The following is a 15,329-nucleotide window of genomic DNA, read 5'->3' on the forward strand; positions in this document are numbered from 1 at the left end:
GAGACTGATTTCTTCCTGAATGGTCTCTCCATCGGGAGATGGGAAAGAGGTGGGTGGGCATGGTCATCTATTCCAAATCTGTTAGCAGTTTTATCTGCAGGGGGATCCTTGGAATGGGCATTTTAATATGCTCACAGGTTATTTTGGCAAATGTTAGCATGCAAAATAGAACAGGAATGCTAGATAGAATACTTAAGTAGTATGTTGTCAACTCTTGTGCATTTTTCTGGAAGACTTTAAATTCTGATCTCATTTATTATCTTTAAAATACTTACCAGCTGGCAGCTGGCTGGCTCAGTTGGTGGAACATCTGACTCTTGATCTCAGAGTTGTGAGTTTGAGCCCCGTGTTGGTTATAGAGATTACTTAAAATTTAAAAATCTTAAAAATAAAGTAGGGGTGCTTGGATGGCTCAGTCACTTCAGTGCCCAACTCTTGGTTTTGGCTCAGGGCCTGATCTCATGGGTCGTGAGATCGAGTCCCACATAGGACTTCATGCTCAACAGGAGTCTGCTTGGATTTTCTCTCCCTCTGCCCCTTCTCCACTTACTGGCTCTGTCTGTATCTCAACAAATAAATAAATCTCAAATAAAATAAAATAAAATAAAATAAAATAAAATAAAATCCTTTCCAGCTATCTTTTAGCAACTGTCTTTTCTCTTTCACATTCTTGTATTAGAGTATTATAATATGTATCAGGATGACCTGGTAACTATGACCCAAGAATACCTTTTTTGTTACATGGTGCTATGAATCAGCCTGTTGTTACATTTATTAATTTGTATCTTGTCATTTTTTTAAAACAAGGATTATATTAAATAATCATCTTTACAACTCATTTAATCAGTCAGAAAGCCAAGCATATATAAAAGTTGACAAGTTGTATTACTTAGGGAAGTCAGTAATACTCTGGCTTAAGCCCCAAAAAGAATTTAATAGTACTTATAATTGAAAGCCAGAGGGAGGAGATTTTATGCTTCAGGCATATTGGTCTGAAAAGGTTGTCAGGTCTTTTCCATGTGGTAACTCACAGGTTCAAATCCAATAAAAAGAATGTTTTCTTTTCCAGTCTTTTACCAGAAATTCTGAAGTGATTTTCACTGATCTACCGAGACATGTATCCCTCCTTGAACTAATCAGTGTTGAGGTAGAATATAATAAATAGCACTATATTAGACCTATGATTAACTTGTGATCTTTCTCTTTTAAGACTTATTTAATAAAAAATAATAAGTACCATTTGTGGTTTAATAATATGTTATCTCATTTTAATAATCTTTCCTGTTCTGTTTATATTTTGGTGCTCTTTCATGTTCTCCTATTTATAAATACTTACATATATATGTATATATATACATATATATATATACTCTCAAATATGAATGTCCTTGACTTGGAGTGATCACTTTCTCCCATAATCTATTCACCTCCACCTCTAAGTAGTTTTGTTTAACTTTGTGTCATTTTGAATTTAGTTTGGGGTTCTATGCATTAAAAATTTCTTTTGTTCTACTTGAACCAGAAAAATATGGCTTTGCCACCTAAGTTCTCAAACTTACTCTTCGTTCCTGTTCTGCTTTTGCCTCCCTTCCTTTGAAGTAATCATATAAGAGACTAGTAAGCTTGGATTTCTTTTTGAGTGGATATAAATATTTAAGTAGGTTTCAATGAGGCAACTTTTATTTCTTAGTGATATAGATCAGCTTTGTATTGAGAAGTTGGGATGGGGTCATGAACCGCATGATGGTAAAAACAGGATGGGAAGAATATAGGACAAGAAGAGGATGGCAAACAGAGTAACTGGGATACCTAGCTTTTCCTTGAAGTCTGGCCACTGCACACTTAATATAAGACCGAACTTTGCAAGTCCATCTATATGCTGCATTAGTGTTCATGCCACACCCTTTTTTCCTTTCCCTCCCAAAAAGATAGAATGTTAATTCTTGAGGATTCTTAGAGATCTTATTGTCTCAGCTCCTTTTTGGGAGATGGAGAGAGTATGTGGCCTAGAAGAGGGAAGTGACTTGCTCTGATTATTCAGATTAAAGGAAGAAACAGGGCTAGAATCCCAGCTACCTGACTGCCAGTGTCATGTTCTTTCAGTGAGACCACATTCTGCCTCATAAAAAAATTTTTTTCACTCCTCTGCCAATTTGGTCTTGATGTTACGTTGAAGAATAAACAAACACCCCAGATTGGACTTCATGTGTCCAATATGGTATCTATCCTGAATTTTGTTGACTTTATAGCCTTGCAATATTGTAAATACCCTCAAGGTGAGAGGAAGACTTGGCCAATCTTTAATTTGGACCATAAATTCCTAAGAAATGATTGGAGAAAAATGGCTTTTGTCTTCTTTTCTCCTTCAGCATTGTCCTTGTCATTGTTGTATCACATTTGGAGGTTTACTGTATGGCAGGTATAATGCTGAGGGGGTTTACTGTATGGCAGGTATAATGCTGAGGGCTTACTACATGTTAAATCATTTAGTATGCAAAGTAATGCTCTAAGATTCAATTTGCTTTCCTTATTTTCCAGATAAAAAGGTGTAGATCAGGACACCTGGGTGGCTCAGTCTGTTAAGCATCTGCCTTCAGCTCAAGTGCCCCACATTGGGCTTCCTAGTCAGCGGGGAGGCTGCTTCTCCCTCTCCCTCTGTGCTTTTCCTGCTCGTTCTTTCTCTGTCACTCTCTTTCAAATAAATAAATAAAATAAAATGAATTAAAAAAAAAAGAAAAAAGTTGTAGATCGAATGAATGTATGGTATAGATGAGTAAGCCCAGGTTTGAGGTTATCTCTGTAGTCCATGTTCTTATTCACTAATCTTTGTGGGCCCTCATTAGATGATCTGTTTGGGCTGGAGAAAGTTAGGATTTAAGAAGGCAAGTGATTAAGGAACCAGCAAAATTAGAAATATTGATACGATGTGATTTTGTTTGGGGAAAATGTAGTCTTTCAGTGTGAAGGTCCATATCACATTCTTGAGATAGCACTATTTTAAGGAGCTTAGGACATAAATTTGAAGGTTATGAATCATGAATCTTGTGTAGGATACCCTGAAATCTTATGATTTTGATAGGGAGGTAGCAGATTGTCTTCTTAATTATTCATGTTAGTATATACTAGAAGTCATTCTACGTTGTTGTCCAGGCTTCTCATTACAGTGAATTGACCAAATTGTCAAGCACAGAGTAGAATGAGTATCTTCTGGAAGTTGGAATAGAAAAATACCAAGTCAAACAAGTGTGACTGTGTGCCTGGAATGAAGGGAGGAAAATAAGACCTTTTATTTGGCTCATAAACACCAAATAGCTTATTTGGAATGTCCCGTATAATTTGGGGATTGAGGGTATATAAATTATATCACGAATAAAAGACAAAGGCAAAATGAAACAAAAACACAGAGCCAAAAATGAATCCATTACTTTGGTGTATGAATGTGCCTATCTCCAATGGAGCTTACTTTCTTTTGTTTTGTAAGTAGATTCCATGCACGACCTGAGGCTCACACTGACAGCCCTGAGATCAAGAATCATGTGCTCGACCGACAGAGTTAGCCAGGTGCCCCTCCAACAGGTTTTTCTTTTACAAGTCCAACATTTTTTAGATGTGGATTTTATTTTTATTTTTCATTTCTTTCTTTTAGATGAATTTCTTATTTTTCAGGTCTATTACATCCTCTTCTTGGTGTCCTGTAATACATTGTGCCATTTTTCTCATTCCTTTTGATAGAATTTATTATAAACATGTATTAGGAAGGAAATTTCACTAATTTGTTTACTTTGTGATCTGGCAGAAAAAGTATTTTTCTTTCAGTTTACAAATTTATGTTTTCTTATTTCTTCATATTTATAGTAACTGAGTAAATAAAAGAAAAACTTACAAATATTAAATAGATGTAGCTCCCTCTACCCCCAATCCCAAGGATGAAAATTTAGTAAATAGCTGAGGTTTAATGATGGATTTATTAAAATATCTATGTTACTAATCTAAATGCTCTGAGCCTCTTAATTTCCCCATCATAAGTAAGTGTAATAGTAGTATCTCAACTTTTGAGCTTGTGCTAACAATAAATTTGGTACTTCATGGAAGCCACACAGCTGCAGGACAGAGTCAGCACTCAGTAGATGGTGAAAACAGAGACACTGCATTATTCCGAGGTCATTTTCATACCCAATCTAATAGTTCAGAAGCAGCCAGAACCAGCTTCTCCTCTTCCTTAGGGTTTGGATGTAACTTTGGGTTTACAAGTATTGAAGCCGGAGTTCCATTTTGTTTCTCACACATGGAAGTGGATTGTTCATCTTAGGTTAATTTCGACTGAACAGATGAATACATCAGGCTTGGCTTTCTCTTCTACTAATGTGTTTACTGGAAATCTAGAAATTAGTAGTAATTTTATGAACCACATTTTGGTTTTTGGTTAGATATTAAGTATAGCATATCTCGCTCAGTCTATCTTTATTTCCTTCATACATGAGAGGAATGGTCTACAAAATTAATATGTAGATTGTAATTATTTACTTGAGGCCTTTCTTCTTACATTTTTTCCCATTTGAAGAGTATTATCTAATTAATACATAGTGAGGAAGGATGTGAACTTCCTTATTGATTTGAAATGTTTGAGTGATTGTTTCCAACACATTTTTCTGCCTTTTTTGAAATCATTTTATTTTCAGATAGCTATAGATTGACATGTAACTCATGCAGTTGTAAGAAATGATACAGAATGATTTTCTGTACCCTCCACCTGCTTTCCCCCAACAATGACATCTTTCCTAACCAAAGTATGATAGCACAACCAGGATATGAATCCAGGATACAATTCACTGACCTTATTCTAATTTTACCAGTTTTACATATACTTGTGGGTTTGTGTGTGTGTGTGTTTATGTAATTTTATCATGTATAGATTCAGGTGCCCACCACCACAGCACCACAGTCTGGATACAGAATCGTCCATCACCACAAGAATTCTTCATGCTACCCTTTTACAGCTACAGCCAGCTCTTTTCTACCCTCCTCTCTAACACCTCACAACCAGTAATCTGCTCATCACAGTTCCGTAGTTTTGTCATTTCAAAAATGTTGTATCGATGGAATAATATGGTGTGTAACCTTTCAGGATTGGCTTTTTTCACTCAGCATAATTCCCTCAAGATTTATCCAAGTTTGTATGTATATCAATAGTTAACTTCCTTTAACAGGTGAGTAGTAGTCCATGATGTGGATGTACCAGTTTGTTTAACGGTAAGCATGCTGAGGGACATTTTGATCATTTCCAAATTTGAGCTATTACAAATAAAGGCGTTATGAATATTAGTGTACAAGTGCTTGAGTGAACATAGGTTTTTCTTTTTCTGGTATAAATGATCAGGGCCTCAATTACCAGGTGTTATAGTAAGTGCATGTCCAGACGTTGTATGTTAATATCAAATATTTCAGTGAATATTTCTAACATAACATAAAAATTTCTTTAACACCTTTGCTTTGTGGATTTTAATTTTTCTTTTCTTCCCTCATGTATAGCTTACTTTTCTGGGCTATTTTATAACTCCCACTTATACTATTTAATAATTAGTTTTGTTTTCCCTGTTTGTACCTTTGAGTACACTTCAATATAAAAGACATATCTCGGGGGCACCTGGGTGGCACAGCTGTTAAGCGTCTGCCTTCGCTCAGGGTGTGATTCCGGTGTTATGAGATCGAGCCCCACATCAGGCTCCTCCGCTATGAGCCTGCTTCTTCCTCTCCCACTCCCCCTGCTTATGTTCCCTCTCTCGCTGGCTGTCTCTATCTCTGTCGAATAAATAAATAAAATCTTAAAAAAAAAAAAAAGACATATCTCAAGGTTCTTCAAACTGGAATGAATTTTAAATGTGTGCCTATTTCCTTAGCTATTGTTTTTTGTTGTTGTTGTTTTGTTTTTTTGTGATTATTAAGGAGGGACTGAGGTTGGCTGTTTAAAGAACAGAGAGAGGTATGTGTGCTGCACATGAATGCTAGTGTAGATGGGTGTGTAAGCTGACAGGCAGAGAAGAGGGGGCCAGAGCCCTGACCACTCAGGGCCTGGAGGCCATGATTGGATTTTCTTAAAATTTGTTGAAGTGTAGTTGACATATGTTATATTAGTTTCAGGTGTACAACATAATGATTTGGCAATTCTATACATTACTCAGTGCTCACCATAAGTGTAGTTGCCATCTGTCACCATACAATGTTATTACATTATATTGTTAACTATACTAACTATATCCCCTGTGCTGTACTTTTTATCTCCATGACTTACTTATCTTATAACTGGACATTTATCCTTCTTAGTCCCCTCTGTCTATTTTGTCCACTCCAACCACTGGCCCACCTTCCAGAGTGATGCCTTAGAAATACACATTTTGAAATGTGGCTGTGGAATAGGGAATGAATGATTATAGAGGCAAAAATATTTCCTAGATTTCTCTTCAGGAACTATTCAATTTTTCTTCTTCCTTTTTGAGAGGAAACAGTTTTCCAATACTGCTTTGTGATGGCCAGTTTTTATTGTGTGATATCCAAAGCATTTCACGTATTTGTTAACCCATTTAATCCTCACGATAACCCTTCCAGTTAGGTCTTCTGATACTATTTAAAGATGAAGAGAATGCGAACAGGCACAGCCCTGTGTGTCTGGCCAGCAGGTAGCAGAGCCAGATTTGCATCAAACTGTCAGTGGCCTGTGATCATAGCCCATCTTGTTTTAGGTCGATTGTTGGGAGGCAGATCCAGGCCAGCACTGAGAATATATGCCTGTGTCATGACTGAGTTCTGGAGACATGAGTATAGCAAAGTCTGTGCCCCGGTTCCGTTGTCCAACCTGTGTTTTAGTAAGAGCATGACAGATATTTTCACAATATGTTTGATATTTAAGTTTTTAAAACCAGAAATAGTTAAGGATATTCTTTTTTTTTTTTTTAAAGATTTTATTTATTTATTTGACAGAGATAGAGACAGCCAGAGAGAGAGGGAACATAAGCAGGGGGAGTGGGAGAGGAAGAAGCAGGCTCATAGCAGAGGAGCCTGATGTGGGGCCCGATCCCACAACACCGGGATCACGCCCTGAGCCGAAGGCAGACGCTTAACCGCTGTGCCACCCAGGTGCCCCGTTAAGGATATTCTTAGATGGACAAAACCTGTGAACTCCTTGTATTGCTTAGGAAGAGAGTAAGGGGAAAAAAAGGAAAGTGAAACAAACAAACAAAAAAGATGTTCTTAAGATAAATTATTTTTCACTATGAGATTTTTGTTCTGCAAAGTTCACTCTATATTTGAAAAAGATTGTTGGGGAGTGGGGAGAAACAAGTAAAATCAGTGAAGTGCAGTAGCATTTACTGGTGTCCAAAGCAGAATTCTCTCTGAATTTTCTTTTTCCTCAACTTGGGTCTATCAGGTATGTTGAGAGTGGTCACTGAGCATTTGTGTGGGAGTTCTCACTTTGGAACACCTGTTTGATATGCCTGAGAAGGCAAAAATAATGTAGGTTTTCTGTGCATGTGTATGTGTTTCAAACGTAATAAATAGGTTGTCTTGAGCTTAGATTAGTATTACAAAAGCAAAGAATGAACTTAGTTATTCATATTGGTATTTGTATTTAATAGCTTTTGTATTAGGACTTTTATATTTTTTTGTGTTTTGCCACTGGGTCATGGTGAGTTGAAATTTTGAAGTGTAGGCCACAAAATATTATAACTTCCATAATGCCATTCTCCCACATTGCTCAACAGCATCTTCGTACTGCCACCAGGGAAACCTTGCTTTCCACTTAACACCACTAGACAGCCCCTCAGGATCTCTCCCCAGTTAGTTGGTAGGATGCCCGTGCTGGTTCACCTAGACAAGGTACTGAGACTCCTTAAAATTCACATAGTTATTCAACTGCCAGACTCTATTAGATAACCATGCACTATGAGTGTATCTGCTTAAAGTAAATATGTTCAGATTTCAGGAGTTCTTATTTTCTCTTTTCTCTTATTATTTTAATTTCCTAGTCTCTGCATTGAGAATAATGATTTCCTTAATTTTCCCACCATGATTTTTACAAAATTATATTCACTGCTTATTGTTTTTCTAATGTCACATTTTATTACACATGTCCCCTTCAACGGTTTTGTTGTTTTTTTATGGGGTTTTTGTTTTTATTTGTTGCTCTCTTCTCTTCCAGAGAAGAGTCTCTGAATTTAGGGGAAAATATCTGCCATTTGTTATTTTTTCTTGGATTTCTGAATACCGGACTTGAAAGTTTTTTAGAGATGATGCAAGTAGGTGAGACTAGAGTTCAGACTGATGCAGATAATATAAGTGATGGCTCCCACTGAATGCTTCTTCCTGCCAGGTATCGAGTGAGGCACTGCCTACACACTTCTTCATGTCACCAATCATCTCCAGAACCCTTGACAGCTGCACTATGCCTTCCAGATCATGAAAATGCCCAGAATGTTCTGTTGTTAGTCCGTAGAATCAGAAATTGTTTGTTAAATGAAGAAAGCTGATTTGGGAATGGGAGACAGGGCCACTACTTTTTAAAATCCTGTTTTCCCTGCCTATTGTTAAACAATATGGGGTGGGTTTGTTTTTTTTTTTGTTTTGGGGAGCTTTTTTGGATGTTTAAGGTCACTTCAGTTAGCTAATTGAAAACATTGATTCTCCTTTAAGTTGTATTGTAGAAGGTAAACAACTAAGTAATACGTAGTGTCTTTTTCTATAAAATTGTCCTGTGCATCATTTATGCAGATGAAATTTTTTTGTGCCTGTATTTGGTGTTTTTTTTTTTTAAGATTTTTATTTATTTATTTGACAGAGATAGAGACAGCCAGCGAGAGAGGGAACACAAGCAGGGGGAGTGGGAGAGGAAGAAGCAGGCTTACAGCAGAGGAGCCTGATGTGGGGCTCGATCCCATCGTGCCGGGATCACGCCCTGAGCCGAAGGCAGACGCTCAACCGCTATGCCACCCAGGCGCCCCCCTTTTTTTTTTTTTAAGATTTTATTTATTTATTTGACACAGAGAAAAAGCACAAGTAGGGGGAGCTGCAGGCAGAGGGAGAAGGAGAAGCAGGCTCCTTGTAGAACAGGGAGCCCAATGTAGGGCTCAATCCCAGGTCCCTGGGATCATAACCTGAGCTGAGGGCAGACGCTTAACCAACAACTGAGCAACCGAGGCGCCCCTGTGCCTATATTTCTGTTTTTCTTTTAGTTATATGAAATACATGTTCTTTTTCCATACTCCTGCTTTGCTGGTGCTTAGAATCTCATGGTGGAGATGAATGGTTGCAGGAGAGGGTCACAGATAAGGAGCTATACAGGTAATTGTTTATATTAATTCAAGTCCTTATTGAGGGACTACTGTGCACCATGAATAAGCAAGATCTGGTCACTGCACTTATAGAACTTCAGTTTTAGTGGTTAGATGATAAGCAAGGAAAGAATATAGGTGCAGGTTGGCATAGTAAAGAATTTCTGAGAGGGTGAGGGTGGGCACTACACTAGACAGGCCATGGAAGACAGCTTCAGAGTTACAGTGGGTACCTGCAGTCTCTGTGTTCCAGGACAGATTGTCAAAGGAAGATGGCTAACTAATTATGAGACATTGGAGGCTTTGTTCTTTATTAATTTTTGCCAGAAAAATTATATTTTGTTTAACTGAGATTTTGAAGGCTCAATTTTTTCCTGTTTCTATCTTTTCCCCAGTTTCATTGAGAAAAGCAATGTATCAGTTTAAGGTGTACAGCATAAATATTTGTCATACAAATATCATAAAACGATTCCACAATAAGTTCAGTTAATATCTATCTTCTTATATAGATATAAAAAAAATAAAAAGAAAAACTATTCTTTTCTTATGATGAGAACTATTAGGATTTACTGTTTTAGCCTTAGATGTGGTCACTTTTGTAGGTTACATCACTAGTACTTATATATCTTAAAACTGGAAGTTTATGCCTTTTGATAATCTTCATCCAATTGCCCTTACACACACACACACACACACGCACACACACACACCGCACATGCACATGCATGTGTGTGCTTGCTCCCTTCCACCTCTGGTAACGACAAATCTGATTTCTTTCTCTGTGAATTTGGGTATTTTTTGTTTTTAAAATTTTTTTGGATTCCACATATTGGTGAGATCATACAATATTTTTCTTTGACTTATTTCACATAGTATAATGCCCTCAGGGTCCATCCATGTTGTCACAAATGGCAGGATATTTCCTTTTTATAGCTGAATAGTATTCCATTAGCATTCCATTCATATATATATACACATATATGTATGTATATCCATTGTGTGTGTGCGTGTATGCATGTATAGATATACATATACACATACCACATTTTCTTCATCCATTCATCTATTGATGGACACAGGTAGTTTCCATATCTCCACTATTGTAAATAATTCTGGTATGAACATGGGGGTGCAGATATCTTTTCAAGTTTATGTTTTCACTTTCTTTGAATAAATACCCAGAAGTAGAATTGCTGGATCATATGGTATTTCTATTTTTAATTTTTTTTTAAAGATTTTATTTATTTATTGTAGAATAAGAGAGCAAGTTGGGGGCAGAGGGAGAGGGAGAGGGAGAAGCAGACTCCCTGCTGGGCAGGGAGCTCGAGGAGGGCCTCGATCCCAGGACCCTGAGATCATGACCTGAGCCGAAGGCATACCCTTAACCAACTGAGCCACCTTGGCACCCCTCTGTTTTTAATTTTTTTGAGGAACCTCTGTACTGTTTTCCACAGTGGTTATACCAATTTATATCCCCACCAACAGTGCACAAGGCTTTCCTTTTCTCCACATCCTTGGCAGCATTTGTTATTTTTCTTTTTGATGCTAGCCATTCGAACAGGTGCGAGGTGGTATCTCACCGTGGTTTTGATTTTCATTTCCCTAGTTATTAGTGATGTTGTACATCTTTTCATGTGCCTGTTGGCCTGAATAGCCCATATTTGAAGTGTTTTTCCTTTTGTGCAAAATCATTATAATTGAAGGATTTCTTTACGTTAGTATTGAGGCCCAATAAGAGGCAGTTTACTTAGTATATATTATATTCAGGCAGTGAAATATAAAAGTACAATTTAAACCTTTGGAAAATCCAGGATGCAACAGAATTTTTATTTAAATGCCTTTTTACCATGTGAATATTTCCTTTGCTTAAATTATATTTTGTGTTGAAACATAACACAAAGAAAAAAGACCAGGAAACGTAGACGTGCAGCTTAATTTGTACATATAAAGTAAATACCACTACAACCACCATTACTCTTATTATTCAAGTTTTATTAAGCAACATAAATGCTTCCACCACTGACACAGCTGTCTGACCCCGTTATAGCATTATAATTAATTTTTTCTTTTTTTTTTTTTTAAGATTTTATTTATTTATTCGACAGAGATAGAGACAGCCAGCGAGAGAGGGAACACAAGCAGGGGGAGTGGGAGGAAGAAGCAGGCTCATAGCGGAGGAGCCTGACGTGGGGCTCGATCCCACAATGCTGGGATCACGCCCTGAGCCGAAGGCAGACGCTTTAACCACTGTGCCACCCAGGCGCCCCTATAATTAATTTTTTCTTGCTTCCTTATTTAAAATAGTAAACTTTATTCTTTAGAAGGAAACAAAACAGTATTTTACACTTGAAGATGTTTTAATAATGTCTATAAAATTTTACTTATTGAAGTGCTTTTTGGAAAATCAGAAGAAACACCAAAACCAGAAGGAATAAAGTATATTACTCCTTAGGAATTGTAGAGAGAATGACTATAGTGAATTACTCCTTGAAGAATATTTTATTTATACAATTTCAAGAGAAATTGAAAGAATCCATATACTATTCCTTGTGCTGATGATTAACTATAATAAAATACTCGGGATAGTGTTGTGGAACAACTCTAACTAATGGTTTTAGGCTTTCTTCACATTGTATAACAGTTTGGTAGTATTAGTAAATATTATAAAATACATTGTAGAAAACCATTAACAAAGGTTATCATTGGCAAAGGTGTTGAGGAGTGACTGGGTGGCTCAGTGAGTTAAGTGTCTGCCTTCGGCTCAGGTCCTGGGATCAAGTCCCTTGTCTGGTCAGGGAGCCTGCTTCTCCCTCTCCCTCTGCTGCTGCCCCTGCTTGCGCGCGCTCTCTCTCTGTGTCTCTCTCTCTCTCAAATAAGTACATAAATAAAATCTAAAAGAATAAAAATAAAGCAAAATTGTTGGGACAGGATTTCTTCTATAATAGAAAAAAATGTATCAAAATCGAACATACTGCTTTTTTAATTAAAGAAGAAGGGAGAAAAATGTGAAGTAGCAAATAGCACCCTGGATTTTACTTATGAACTACTAAAATGTGTACCATTGTATCAGGAGGTGAATAGCTCAATAATGAGCCTGGTTTTTCCAGTGAGGCAGGTTTTCAAAAGGCAGAGTATAAGGTGTTGTTTGTCCCTGATCATGATCAGCTGTGAACAAGCTCGGAGGCTTGGTTTTGTAATCTCTAACACTACAGTTTCCCATTAGGCACTCCTCCTGGGGCTCTCCTTGTTACCGGCACAAACCTTACACAGGCATTTCTCTGCTCCTGGTGCAAAGGATGGCTGAGATTGGAAGAACACTGGCCCTGAGGTCACCCACTGCCCCCAGAGTCCCTCTGGCCAAGCCCAGGAGTAGTGGCTGCAGGACCTCAGAAGTAGGGTCCCATTGACCTTGTTGAGAACAGGCAGCCAGAAATATGGCCCCTGCCTCTTTCTCATTGCTTTGAAGGGGCCCCTCTGAAGCTGGGGAACCCCTGAAAATGGGGTCATTTTTCAGACTCACTGAAGAGAGGAAGAAGGAATGTCAGGGCCAGCATTTTCTATACAGAAACAGTGGTGCAAGCAGGAAGAAGAGTCAAGAATCCCGTGTGGATATATGCGTGTCTAAAAGACCTACCTAATTTCTTTGCTGCAGTATTGTCTCATAGTTAAAGAATAATTTGGGGTAGAAAGTGTTAGGCTGATTATTTCTACCAAAGCAAGTTGATTGGCAAATTAAGAGCCATTTATTTAGATGAAAAATAATTGTTAGTAAGTACATATGATTTCATCTAAGTCTCCTGTAGCTGTGTTTTTAAAGTTAGGAAAGAGAGTTGTGATGAGTTATTCATTTAATTTGTCTGATTTTGGGCAATATTTTATGCCTTTTAAATATTTTGTTTCTGTAGGGACATAGGGGTTTTGGGGCATAATAGGACAAGTTTATAAAACAATGTATGTTTATTTAGTTTTACAGAATGAGAATGACATGGATTGAAGAAGCGTTAGTTTTGTCATCCGGAGTCTTTAAAAAGTCATTTAAGTTTTTTTTTTCCTTAAACTCTCTGATCTACCTTATTTACCACCCTAGTTTCAATTGAAGGGACACTGCTATGACCTACTCAGTGTGGGTCAATTCCAATTTGGCTGGAGAGGTTTGCTGTAGTTCCTTTTCTTTACTTCCCCTTTCCTTTGGGGTCAAGGGAGCTCTGTCTGGATTATCTTCAGCTTCCCTGTAGCCAGTAAAACCAGATGGCCAATTAGATGTCTAAGCTTTATTTTTTCTTTTCTACCCCTACCTGCATTTTTCTATAGCCATGGTATTTAACATGGCTCTTTGCCATCATATGCAAGAAGAATTCACATGAGTACTCTAGGCTGAGGTAGTCAAGTCAGGAAACAAACTGTGATATTAGTTTGTTCATTGTTTCAGATTTCATGTCCTAAATAACTATAATTTCCAATGATCATTTTAAGTATAAGTTAACAGAGGAGTAAAGAGTTTATATTTGACTTTCATAATGTTATTTCATAACTTTATTAAAAATAAATGATGGGATCTGAGAAATGGGGGAAGGAATGCTTAATACCAAACTCAGCTCTCTGGCTAATGTATCTGTCACACCTTAGCTGCTTCTGCCACATCCATTTTTACCTTCATTTCTTAGAAATAAATTATTTCTTGTGAATTTTTCTGTGTAAAAAATCTATAAAATGTGGTTTGGTGACACAGCAGAATTCAATGATACTTTCAGTTTCCCTGTAGATTTTCTTAATCTATGCTGGCTCCTTTTCTTTTTATATGAAAAGAAAAATAGTAGTTTACAGTTTTAAGATTGTTTTCTCATAGGCCTGTGGTTTAAAAGAATCTTTATTTCTGTTTTCTCTTGTAAATGATCCAAAAATAAGATTGCACAGTTAGCCCATTCTGAATGAATTATGTAGTAGGTAAAACATGTTTCCTGTTGAATCCCATATGTGGTTCAATAAATAAAAATTCATTCACAGTGTTCATTTGGGACCTTGTCAATGATGAATGTTATCTACATCTTAAAAACCCTGATTTCAGCCTTTAGGAAAGTATTGATAGTGGCAGGGCAGCTTTTTTTTTTTTTTTTTTTTTTTGGCTTTCTTGAACAATTGTCATTTTTACTCTCTAGCCTAGTTCAGTATCACACTGTGAAATCTGTGTGTGTCGTCTTAACCTTTCCGCCAATCTAGTTTTCCATATTTCTTCAGCTCATTTTTATTTTCAGAGGGGTTATAGGTTTTCGACTTGGGATCCTGTTGCTTGGAGAAGACAAGACTGAAAGTACAAGCCCAGACTTGTCTTTTCCTCATCTTCCAGTAGAGATTGGCAAGGAAGAGTGCCAGGTAGCACTGCTCTGGTAGCTAGTGTGAATCTACTGAAAGAAGGTGCTCTAAGAGTGGGCGCCTGCTTATCACACAGTCCTACCTATCTTTCTGAACAGATGCAGTTGTAAATTTTTCTCTTACCAAATAGGAACCTTTTCAGCCTGCAAACAGAATAAACAAGTTCTTGAATTAGTAAAATGCCTTGTAAAGTTGTAAAAAATTGGAAGCTGTGTTCTTATATTGTGATAGTGATTTAAAAGAGTGGCCAGGAGGCCCTCTTTCTGCAGCACTCACACAAGCTGGTCACCCTAGCTTTAAGGACAGCGCTCCCTCCTGGTTTGCCTCTTCCCATGTTCATTTTCCTTCGTGGTTCTTTACTGGCTACTCTTTTGTGTGCAGCCCCAGCACATGTTCCTCAGACTTCTGTCCTGGCCCTCTTCCTGTCCTATGTGTCTTTGATGGGTAATTGAGGATCTCCATGCTGCCTCCTCAAGGACTGCTGGAAGGTTTGATAATTCTGTGTCCTGCTGCCTTCTTGGCCTAGCCCCAGCCCCACCAGCACCTAAGAATCCTACAGGTTCCACAGACACAGTATACCCCAGCACTTGCCTTCCCTGTTCTATTAATTGAGCAGTTTTCAGTTGGACTTTCTTG

General features: G+C 37.6%; 1 protein-coding gene across 12 annotated transcripts in view; it reads left to right on the forward strand.

Annotated features, from left to right (window-relative positions):
• SPIDR (scaffold protein involved in DNA repair) overlaps positions 1-15,329 on the forward strand; it is a 502,027-nt gene that overhangs the window by 169,177 nt on the left and 317,521 nt on the right. The gene's annotated exons all lie outside the window — the stretch shown is intronic.

The sequence above is a fragment of the Ailuropoda melanoleuca genome, unplaced genomic scaffold (assembly GCF_002007445.2).
Source record: "Ailuropoda melanoleuca isolate Jingjing unplaced genomic scaffold, ASM200744v2 unplaced-scaffold11384, whole genome shotgun sequence".
NCBI classification, from domain to species: Eukaryota; Metazoa; Chordata; class Mammalia; order Carnivora; family Ursidae; genus Ailuropoda; species Ailuropoda melanoleuca.